Genomic DNA, 10,334 nt, shown 5'->3' on the forward strand with positions numbered 1-10,334 from the left:
ACAGATAATTAAAAAATTAGCTGGGTGTGGTGGCAGTTGACATGTAATTTCAGCTACTCAGGAGGCTGAGGCAAAAGGATTGTTTGAGCCTAGGAGTTTGAGGATGCAGTGAGCTATGATTGCACCACTGCACTCCAGCCTGGGTGACAGAATCAGACTCTGTTTCTTAAAAGAGGAGGCACGGGTGGGCACGGTGCTCACGCTTGTAATCCCAGCTCTTTGCGAGGCTGAGGTGGGCAGATCACTTGAGCTCAGGAGTCCAAGACCAGCCTGGCCAACATGGTGAAACCCCATCTCTACTAAAAATACAAAAATTAGTTGGGGGATGGTGGCACAAGTCTATAATCCCAGCTACTCGGGAGGCTGAGGCAGGAGAATTGCTTGAACCTGGGAGGTGGAGGTTGCAGTGAACTGAGATTGTGCCATTGCACTCTGCACTCCAGCCTGGGTGGCAGAGTGAGACTCCATCTCAAAAAAAAAGAAGGGGAGATTGAGACATTCAGATAGAGACACCAGGGGTGTGTGCACAGGGGAAAGACCATGTGAGAAGCCAGCAAGAAGGCGGCCATCTGCAAGCCAAGGAGAGAGGCTTCAGGAGAAACCACCCCTGCCAACATCTTGATCTTGGACTTCCAGCCTCCAGAGCTGTGAGAAAAGAAATTTCTGTTGTTTAAGCCACCTGGTCTGTGGTATTTTGTTATAGCAGCCTGAGCAAACTAATACAGCATCTCAAAGATGCCTGTAACCCAACTCCATTCCCACCCTAAGAAAGAAACTGTGGAGAACCTGCAAGTGCAAAGGTATAATTTCGAGGTCAGTAGAGTAAATCTGTCCTTTTAAATAGACCAGACCCATGAATGTAAATTCCATTGGTCCCCTTTGATGAGACGTTCTTTGTGCATGGCCTGCTCTACTGCCTGAGGCTGGCCTGACCTTATGTTCAAACTCTGTTGCTTGCTTGGGGACCTTTGGCTCAACATTTCTTTTTTTTAGCGGCAGGGTCTCACTCTGTTGCCCAGGCTGGAATGCAGTGGTGTGACCATAGCTCACTGCAGTCTTCAGCTCCTGGGCTCAACCAATCCTCCCATTGCAGCCTCCTGAGTAGCTGGGACTACAGGTGCACATTACCATGCCTGACTCATTTTAAAATCTTAATTTAATTTTATTTAATTAATTAATTACTTAATTTTTTTTTTTTTTTTTGAGACGGAGGCTTGTTCTGTTGTCCAGGCTCAAGTGCAGTGGTGTGATCTCAGCTCACTGCAGCCTCAAACTCCTGGGCTTAATCGATCCTCCCGCTTCAGCCTTCAGAGTAGCTGGGACTACAGGAGTGAGCCACCATGCCTGGCTAACTTTTTCATTTTTTGTAAAGACAGGGTCTTGCTATGTTGCCCAGGCTGGTCTCAAACTCCTAGCTTCCAGTGGTCCTCCCACGTTGGCCTCACAAAGCACTGAGATTACAGGCATGCACCACTGTGTTTGGCCAGCTTTCAAATCTAACTTGTGTTGTTATAAACTACTAAATTTGTAGTAATTTTTTTTTTTTAGACAGAGTTTCACTCTGTCGCCCAGGCTGGAGTGCAGTGGCCCAGTCTCAGCTCCCTGCCACCTCCACCTTCTGGGTTCAAGCAATTCTCCTGCCTCAGCTTCCTGAGTAGTTGGGATTACAGGCATGTGCCACCACACCCAACTAATTTTTGTATTTTTAGTAGAGATGGGGTTTCGCCATGTCAGCCAGGCTTTTCTTGAACTCCTGACCTCAGGTAATCCTCCCACTTTGGCCTCCCAAATTGTTGGGATTATAGGTGTGAGGCACCACACCCAGCTTAATTTGTGGTAATTTTTTATAGCAGCCATGGGGAACTCATACAGATACTAAACCAATCAGAGACCCCCCCAGCCCAGTACTCAACTTTGAATGTGGGGCTGGACTCCACCTGCATTCATCCATTCTCAGTTGACTAAGCTCACTTGGACCTGGAGAGAACGTTATTCCAGCTGGCCAGCTCCCAGCCTGTCCCAGGAAGGCTGAGTCTCAGACCCAAAGGAAAAGGGAAAAAGCCAAGGACCCTCCCTGGCTCCCTCGTCGCCTCCTTCCCCTCCATGGGGCTGGCTGAATGGGAATCTCATGAACTCAGTCCTTGGCAGGCTTCAGCCCCGTGGGACTCTCCTTTGTGGTCAGAGTCATAAATTTGCCTTCTGTCGTGGCACAGCCAGCAGGCCTGCCCTGTCCTCTTTCTAATCAGGTCTGCAGACCCCAGAGCCTGCCACTCACCTGCTAGTATCCTGGCAGCATGCAGCCACCTTCCCAACAGAGGCACCGATGATGAGCACACAGGTCAAAGACCGTGACCCTGCCATAGCTTTCTCCAGACCATGGCAGCGTGGAGGCTGCTCCAGTGTCTGGGCCCGAAAGCTGGGTTTCCTTATCGGCACTTCTCCCAGCCTCTCTCCTCATTAAAACAGCCATCCTTCATGGCATCGTGCATCCAGACTCGCCTTGCATTGATCAGCTCTATTAATCTACTTTTCATTCCAAAGCCACACAGCCATTCCCACCGTTTCTGTCCTGTGTAAATCCTCACCGAAAGAACACTGCACGCCCTTTATCTTCCTGCTATTTTTTTTGTTTGTTTGGTTTTCTACTCTTTTTTCCTGAGAGTTTTTCTCTCTCCAAGGCACACGACCCCACAACCCATGTGATTTAAAAATTCTCTCTGGGGCCGGACATGGTGGCTCACATCTGTAATCCTGGCACTTTGGGAGGGCGAGGCAGGCGGATTGCTTGAGATCAGGAGTTCAGACTAGCCTGGCCACGTGGTGAAACCCGTCTCTACAAAATACAAAAATTAGTGGGGGTTGGTGGGGCAAGTCTGTAATCCCAGCTACTCGGGAGGCTGAAGCAGGAGAATCGCTTGATCCTGGGAGGTGGAGGGTGCAGTGAGCTGAGACTGTGCCACTGAAGTCCAGCCTGGGTGACAGAGCAAGACTCCATCTCAAAAAAAAAAAAAAAAATTCTCTTTGGAAGAGTGAAATTCTGTGATTTGCAGGAACATGGGTGAGCTTGGAGACCATTATGTTAAGTGAAATAAGTCAGGCACAGCAAGACAAATGGGCTGGGTGTGGTGGCTCGTGTCTGTAATCCCAGCACTTTGTGGAGGTGTGGGGATTGCTTGAGCCCAGGAGTTCGACACCAGCTTTGGTAACAGAACGAAACCCCATGCCTACACAAAATACAAATAAGAAATTAGCTAGGCGTGATGGTGTGCACCTATAGTTCTAGTTACCAGGAAGGCTGAGGCAGGAGGATCGCTTGAGCCCAGAATGTCGAGGCTGCAGTGAGCTATGATTGCATCACTGCACTCCAGCCTGGGTGACAGAAAGAGACCCTGTCTCAATGAAGAAAAAAAAGAAGACAAATGCCGCATGATTGTGTTAGTATGTGGCAGCTAAAAAAGTTAATCTCATAGAATTAGGAGAGGCCAGGTTCCGTGGCTCACGCGTGTAATCTCAGCACTTTGGGAGGCCAATGCAGGCGGATCACCTGAGGTCAGGAGTTCTAGACCAGCCTGGCCAACAGGGTGAAACCCTGTCTCTACCAAAAATACAAAAATTAGCTTGGAGTGGAGGCATGCACCTGTAGTCTCATCTATTTGGGAGGCTGAGGCAGGAGAATTGCTTAAACCCGGGAGGCGGAGGTTGCAGTGAGCTGAGATCACACCACTGCACTCCAGCCTGGGTGATAGAGGGAGACTCTTTCTCAAAAGCAAAACAAAGCAATTTATTTTCTATATTCAAATAGGTAGAAGAGCAGATTTTGAATGTTCCCAACACAAAGAAATGATAACTGTTTGAGGAAATGAATCTTCTAATCACCCTGATGTGATCATTACACATTGTATACATATATTGAAATATCACACTGTACCCCATAAATTATTACAATTATTACATAAATGTACAATTATTATATATAAATGAAAAATAATAAAGGCAAGAAAGGGTTCTTTTTGGCTTCTTTTTTTGTTTTTGAGACGGAGTCTCCTTCTGTCGCCCAGGCTGGAATACAGTGGCACAATCTTGGCTCACTGCAAGCTCCGCCTCCCGGGTTCAAGCGATTCTCCTGCCTCAGCCTCCCAAGTAGCTGGGACTACAGGCACCCACCACCACACCCAGCTAATTTTTTGTGTTTTTAGTAGAGACAGGGTTTCACTGGGTTAGCCAGGATTGTCTCCATCTCCTGACCTTGTGATCCGCCCGCCTCGGCCTCCCAAAGTGCTGGGATTACAGGTGTGAGCCACCGCGCCTGGCCCTTTTTGGCATTTTAAACTGGAATTCCCCCTCTTTTGCTTGTGAATTTGAGAGGCAGTGTTTGAATCACAGCTTGGTTAGCGTGTGACCTTAAGGAATGTTCTGTTATCTGGGGCTGCTCAAACAAACCATCCCACAACTTAGTAGCATTAAATGGATTGCCCCAAACTTAGTGCCTGTCATGATTTCTCTGGACCAGTAATTCTGGAAGTACTTGGCTGTGCAATTCTGGCTGGAGGCAGGTGGAGGGGTGGAGGGAGTAAGGAGGTAGGCGGGGGTGAGAATGGGGCAGTGAAGGATGGGGTAGTGTAAGGCTGGCTGGGGATGTGTCTTCATGTCATTTCAGGGCACATCCTAGGGTTAGCTTGGGCTTCCTTGCAGCATGGTGGCCTCAGGGCAGTGAGTCCATTTACACAACAGCTCAGGGCCACCGCATACATGTTTTGGACTGTAAATTGGAGGCTGAAAACCATCATAACATCACTTTGGCCCTACTCAATGACTATCCTGTTACTAAGGTTGGGCCAAAATCAAAGGGGGGAGGTCATAGGCCCCCACCTCTTTTTTTATTTTCAGACAGGGTCTCCCTCCGTTGCCCAGGCTGGAGTGCAGGGGTGTGATCATAGCTCACTGCAGCCTTGACCTCCCTCCCAGGCTCAAGCAATCGTCCTGCTTCAGCCTCCCAAGTAGCTGGGACACGGGCATGCACCATCACACCTGGCTAACTAAAAACATTTTTCTTTTTTGAGACAGAGTCTCTCTCTGTTGTTCAGGCTGGAGTGGAGTGGCATGAACTCGGCTCACTGCAACCTCTGCTTCCTGGTTTCAAGCAATTCTTCTGCCTCAGCCTCCTGAGTAGCGGGATTACAGGGGCCCAACACCATGCCCAGCTAAGTTTTTGTATTTTAGTAGAGATGGGGTTTCACCATGTTGCCCAGGCTGGTCTCGAACTCCTGAGCTCAGGCAACCCATCTCCCTTGGGCTCCCAAAGTGCTAGGATTACAGGCATGAGCAACCACGCCCAGCCTAAAAACTTTTTTTTTTTTTTTTGAGATGGAGTCTTGCTCTGTCACCCAGGCTGTAGTGCAGCGGCGCTATCTCCGCTCACTGCAAGCTCTGCCTCCCGGGTTCACGCCATTCTCCTGCCTTAGCCTCCTGAGTAGCTGGGATTACAGGTGCCCGCCACCACACCCAGCTAAATTTTCTTGTATTTTTTAGTAGAGACGGGGTTTCACCGTGTTAGCCAGCATGGTCTCGATCTCCTGACCTCGTGATCCGCCTGCCTCTGCCTCCCAAAGTGCTGGGATTACAGGCGTGAGCGACTGTGCCCGGCCTAAAAATTTATTATTTATAATATATATTAAGATGTACAACATGATGTTTTGATATACATATGCGTAGTGAAGTGATTCCTACAGTCAGGAAAATTAACACATCTATCATCTAACATAGTTTCCTTCCCTTTCATCTTTTCTTCCTCCTCCCTCCCCCTCCCCCTCCCTCCCTCTCTTTTTTCCTCTCTCCCTCCCTCTCTTTTCTTTCTCTTTTTCTTTCTTTCCATTCTTTCCCTTCCTCCCTCCCTCCCTTCCTTGCTTCCTTCCTTCCTTCCTTCTTCCCTTCCTTCCTCCCTCCCTTCCCTCCCTCTCACTCTCCCTCTCTCCCTTCCTTCCTTCCTTCTTCCCTCCCTCTCTCCCTCCTTCCTTCCTTCTTTCCAACCTTCCTTCTTTCCTTCTTCCTTCGTTCCTTCCTTCCTTTCTCTCTCTTTCTCTTTTTCTTTCTGTTTAGTAAGAGTACCTAAAATCTATTCTCTTAGTAAACTTCCTTACACATCTTTCTGTGGCAACAGAATATCTGGCCTTTTGTGAATGGTACTGGAAAAGCTCCTCCGAGCTCCATTTTTAAAAGGAATAAAGACAATAAAAAACCAACAAAAATGGCTCAAAACAGGAGAGAAGCCCGCAGAGGACTGTCATGGAAACACAGAGCTCACATTTGCTGAGGCCTGAGGTGTGAGCGCCCCATGACCTCCTGACAATCCTGTGATTCCTGGGAGGAGCCTGGGGAGTTGGTGGTGCCGGTTGATATTTCAGAGATAAGGGAAGGGGTGTGGTGGTGGGGTGGGGAGGGTTGTGATTTACAAGTCGGATTATTTGCAATCCCAGGCACTGGGCTGGAGAAGCTGTCTCTGGGTTTACAGTTCTCCTCTCTGAGCCCCAGTTCCAGGTCTGGATCTCTTTCAACAGAAGAAATCTTTTTTTTGTTTGTTTGTTTTTTGAGACAGAACCTTGCTCTGTCGCTCAGGCTGGAGTGCAGTGGTGTGATCTCGGGTCACTGCAACCTCCACATTCCAGGTATACGTGATTCTCCTGCTTCCACCTCCCGAGTAGCTGGGATTACAGGTGTGTGCCACCACACCCAGCGTAATTTTTGTATTTTTTGTAGAGACAGGGTTTTGCCATGTTGGGCAGGCTGGTCTCAAACCCCTGACCTCAAGTGATCCTCCCACCTTGGCCTCCCAAACTGCTGGGATTACAGGTGTGAGTCAGCACGCCTGACCATGACTTCTGTCTTAACCACGGTTCTCCTGAGAAACAGAACCAGTAGGACAGATATAGGTAGTATGATCCAATGTTTGTGTCCACATGTTTGCATCCCCCTTAAATTCATAGGTTGGACTATCCCCAAAGCAATATTAAGAGGTGAGCAATATTAAGAAGGTAATTAGGTCACGAGGGTGGAGTCCCCATGAATGGGATTAGTGCCCTTATAAAAGAGGCACGGGGTAGCTTCTCCCCTTCCACGGTAGCAGGACGAGCTGTGGACAAAATCCCTCAGACACCAGGTTAAAGAAGGAAGTGGATTTAATCAGCTGGGAGCTTCGGCAGACTCACGTGTCGAGATCCGAGTTCCCAGAAGAAAGAGTTCCTGGCCCTTTTAAGGGCTTACAACTCTAAGGGGTTCCACGTGAAAGGGTCGTGATAGATTGAGAGCACATGTGGTTAGAGTAGGGGGTTAATCTTTTAACCTCAGGCCTGGTCATCGGTGGCACCGGCTGGTGTTGCCACTGACTTCATTCCTGTTGTTTTTCAGCTTTTACTTCCTTCTTCTCTTCAGAGACAGGAGACGGTAAGAAAAATGGCCTCTCTCCTCACTACCACATAAGGCTGCAGCAAGAAGGTGACATCAGTGAAGCAGAGAGTGAGCCCTTACCAGATGCCAGATCCGCCAGCACCTTGATCTTGGATTTCCCAGCCTCTGGAACCATAAGCAAGAAATTTCTGTCATTTATAACTTACCCAGTCTATGATATTTTTGCTATAACAGCATGAATGGAAAAAGATAATAGATAAATATTTATTTATTTATATATTTATAGATAAATATGTATTTCATAAATATATGTCATAAATATATATTTATGAAATGTATTATATAAATTTCATATAATAAATATATATGAAAATATACTAATAAAAATATATAATAAAATAATAAAATATAAATATACAAATATATATTTAATATATACAAATTTAAATAAAATATAAAAATATATAATAAATAATAAATATATTTGTGAAATGTAGTATATAAATTTCATATAATAAATGAAATTTATTATAAGGAATTGGCTCAAACAATTATAGAGGTGGAGAAGTCCCACAATCCACCATCTGCAAGCTGGAGACCCAGGAAAACTGGTGGTATAAATTTCAGTGTGAATGCAAAGAGGCCTGGGAACCAGGAATGTGATGCTGTTAAGTCCTAGTCCAAAGGCAGGAGAAGACTGGTGCCCGAGCTCAAGCAGGCCAGCACAGAGAAAGAGGTCAACCTTCCTCCACCTTTTTGTTCTCTGTGCCCTCTGTGGGTTGAAGGATCCCCACCTACATTGGGGAGGACCATCTACTTTACTCAGCCCACCAATTCAAATGCTAATCTCTGCTGGAAACACCTCCAAAAACATACCCAGAAATAATGTTTAACCAGCTATCTGGTTATCCTGTATCCCAGTCAAGCTGACACATAAAATTAAGCGTCACCCCTGATTAGGTCAGGCCCACCAAGGATACTCTCTGTTTCTTAGTCAGCTGTGCCATATAACATCATGGGAGTGACTGAGATTATATGGAGCTTGTACAGCATGGGGTGGGTGTATCTTGGGGGCTGTGTTAGTTTCTTGGGGGCTGCCATAGCAAATTGCCACAGGCTTGGTGGCTTTAACGAACAGAAATTTGTGTTCTCAAGTTCTGACAGCTAGAGATCCAAATCCAGTAATATGGCAAGGCCAAGCTCTTTCTGAAGACTCTAGGGAAGGATTATTTGCCTCTTTCTAGCTTCTGGCAGCTTCCAGCACTGTTTGGCATTCCTTGGCTTGTAGACGTATCACTCCAATCTCCGCCTCCATCATCATGCCATATTATCCTGTGTGTATCTGTGATCTGTGTTTCTTATACTTTTCTTTTTTTTTTTTTGAGACGGAGTCTCACTGTGTCACCCAGTCTGGAGTGCAGTGGCACAATCTCAGCTCACTGCAACCTCTGCCTCCCAGGTTCAAGCGATTCTCCCGCCTCAGCCTCCTGAGTAGCTGGGATTACAGGTGCCCGCCACCACGCCCAGCTAATTTTTGTAGAGACGGGATTTCACAATGTTGGCCAGGCTGGTCTCAAACTCCTGGCCTCAAGCGATCCTCCCACTTCGGCCTCCCTGGGATTATAGGCATGAGCTACTGCACCCAGCCTAGTTTAGTGCTTTTCAAACTGAGACCCCCAGTGGAGCATGTCAGGGCTGCTTCAGGAGACGAGGCAAGGCTGAGTGGACAAGGCTCTGTGTTCCCTTGGGGTCCCCTGGGAACCACACTTCCTGCTAGTGTGTCCCCCTCATTCACTGTTCTGCATGTGGCAGCTAAGAATTGACTTGGAAAGTAGGTCCTGCCATTCAACAGGAGCCTGAAATGAACACATCCCTTCTGCAGATGCTGTCTGCAGGCATCTGAATATCTCTACATCATTCTAGACTCTCGCGGTGGCATGACTGCTTTGTAAGCAGTCAGAAAGCCTTTATCAAGCTCCCAAACAATATTTCCTGGCCCCCTGGGGACTGCTCCACCCCCTGATGAAGGCAGCATTTATGAAAAGTAAACGCCTCATAAATAATCAAGTGGATTCCCGAGAATGCCAAAGCTTTGTCAGAATGGGTTTTAGAATCATACTTGGTTTCCCCACACTCTCACCCCTTCCCCAGGTGCCCAGTGACTAGAGAACTCCCAGGGGGTTTCTTACCTGAGGCATGGACGGGTGTGACTCTTCCTGGGTCTTTTGCTGCTGGTGGCAGGATAAAGGCCAAACAGGGCTGTAGCCGTGTTCACAGCAAGGATGGGACCATTTCTGGGTCTGTAGCTGGGAACATGGTTGGTGAGCCTGCCACCTGGGTGTGACCTGTGGCCATCTTTAGTGTTGGGCTCTACTGGGGTTTTGCAACCTTCTACCTGAATCTTAAAGGCACCTTTGTCTGTGGATAACTGCCAAATTATTGTTGCTATGGGAGCACATGAATAGAGGACCTCCTATTCCATCATCTTGCTGATGTCACTTCTTGTTCTGTCTTGAGGCTTTGGCTGGGACCCAGCTTCTGTAGCCTGGGGTCAGGGTAGACTGTGAGGCTTCAAAGACTGGTCTGTCTGGGCCAACTGGGTTAATAGGAGAGGGCCGGTGGTGGTGGCTAGCATCAGGGTCAGCCTCTAGCTGGTGAGCCCTGGGGATGTTCAACAAGGGGGTCCAGGTGCTTCTGTGGTGTGTAGCTCCTCAGTGTTGGAGATGTTCTGAAAATCTGGTGTTTTAGACAAAAGCCAGCGAACTTGATGACACATTGGGTTGGCCCTACGGACGTGGGAGTCAGGCTTTCTCATGCCAGCATACACTGCCACAGTGACTAGGGCGGGCGATTTGATAGCATCCATTCAAATTGAAAGTGCACGTTATTTGACCCAGCAGCTCGATGTCTAAGGCTTTATAATACTGAGATCC

General features: G+C 47.6%; 1 long non-coding RNA gene across 1 annotated transcript; it reads right to left on the reverse strand.

Annotated features, from left to right (window-relative positions):
• Positions 1 to 7,154: 7,154 nt before the first annotated feature.
• On the reverse strand, positions 7,155 to 9,833 carry LOC129040862 (uncharacterized). Its single transcript, XR_008503734.1, has 2 exons — positions 9,591 to 9,833; positions 7,155 to 7,566 (listed from the first exon to the last, which is right to left on the reverse strand). It is a non-coding gene; the product is annotated as an uncharacterized LOC129040862 (long non-coding RNA).
• Between the last annotated feature and the right edge of the window lie 501 nt (positions 9,834 to 10,334).

Source organism: Pongo pygmaeus, chromosome 6 (assembly GCF_028885625.2).
Source record: "Pongo pygmaeus isolate AG05252 chromosome 6, NHGRI_mPonPyg2-v2.0_pri, whole genome shotgun sequence".
Classification (NCBI taxonomy): Eukaryota; Metazoa; Chordata; class Mammalia; order Primates; family Hominidae; genus Pongo; species Pongo pygmaeus.